Source organism: Protopterus annectens, chromosome 13.part0 (assembly GCF_019279795.1).
Source record: "Protopterus annectens isolate FY-2018-M chromosome 13.part0, PAN1.0, whole genome shotgun sequence".
Classification (NCBI taxonomy): Eukaryota; Metazoa; Chordata; order Ceratodontiformes; family Protopteridae; genus Protopterus; species Protopterus annectens.
In genome coordinates this window covers 490,778,658-490,779,986 of record NC_056747.1, presented here as the reverse complement: position 1 = coordinate 490,779,986, position 1,329 = coordinate 490,778,658, and the positions used below count along the sequence as shown (strand labels likewise).

Genomic DNA, 1,329 nt, shown 5'->3' with positions numbered 1-1,329 from the left:
ATTAACTCACTCCATCAGACTTTTTGAGAATGTAGATAATGTGTAAAGTGTGTAGAGTTTCTTCACTGGGCACAAAAAATTATCAGTAGTGTTACTGCAAAAATTCGATGGACTCTAAAGTCATTTGTGGATGGGAAAACTCTTACATTCAAGCCTTATACCAGAGGATTCATAAATTAATACTAGGCTAACTGCCCTTGCGAGCCATTTTAAGCCTAGACAATTATCCCTTGTGAGACTCAAACCCTGCACCTTGTGTTTGTAAGGCAAACACCTCAACCATTAGGCCACCCTCCCAACCCAGTAAATTTTTGAAATTGCCCTGTGTGAGGATCGAACTCACGACCTTCAGATTATAAGACTGACGTGCTACCTACTGCACTAACAAGCCTTGAGAAAATACAATATCATAACTGAGAATGCATTCAGACAACTGGGCTTAATGAGATCTTTACAATGCAATAAAATTAGCTGAATTCACAGCCAGCCCATGCAACATGACACATTACACCTCCATCTGAGGACTAATTGGCTAGAGCTACCAAACCACCTGAATGTCACACAATTAAAAACAGCTCACAGACTTTTGTATCAACCTGTTAATTGTTTTGCTATCAGTACTCTAATATAATAATAGGCTCCTGGTAGAGAGAGGAAAGTTGTGTAAAATCTTACCATAACCATAGATGTCCTTCTCTTCCATGTTGCAGTCACTAGTGGGTTTACCCTTCTTCCATTCAGCTTGTCTGGCCAGGTTTCTATAGTTTTTCCAGTCCCTGATGGTGCGTCAGACATCTGATGTGTTGGCGGGTACATGGGTCATAAATGCAACGTCTGCACGCACCATCCGTCAGAGCCAAGGAAGCCCCAGACAGAGCCAGTCCTGATGGCCTAGCCTGTACAGAAGCTGAGGAGAGCAAGTGCAAGGATAAGAGGGGGATGGTGGGAAGGAAGGAATACTGCAACATGGAAGAGAAGGCCAGGCCATCTATAGTTATGGTAAGATTTTACACAACTTTCCCATGTCCTTCTATTCCAATGTTGCAGTATTCACTAGTGGGTGAGTGCAAAAGCTCACTGCTGGCTTAGAGGTGGTCTGGATGAGGATTTCAGGAACCCATGCAGGATAGCCCTGGCAAATCCTGCCCTGGAGGTGTGGTCCAATTTATATTGTCTGGTGAAGGTGTGCACAGAGGACCAGGTAGCTGCTTCCAGAATGGAGTTGGTGTCTAGGCCTTTAAAAAAGGTCCAGAGGAAGCCATGGCTCTTGTGGAATGGGCTCTGACGTTGCCTGTCAGTGTCTTCCCATGGTGTGTGTAACAAAAGGAA

General features: G+C 44.2%; 1 non-coding gene across 1 annotated transcript; it reads right to left on the bottom strand.

The window, feature by feature from the left end:
- Positions 1-318: 318 nt before the first annotated feature.
- On the bottom strand, positions 319-391 carry TRNAI-UAU. Its single transcript has one exon. It is a non-coding gene; the product is annotated as a tRNA-Ile (tRNA).
- Positions 392-1,329: the final 938 nt, after the last annotated feature.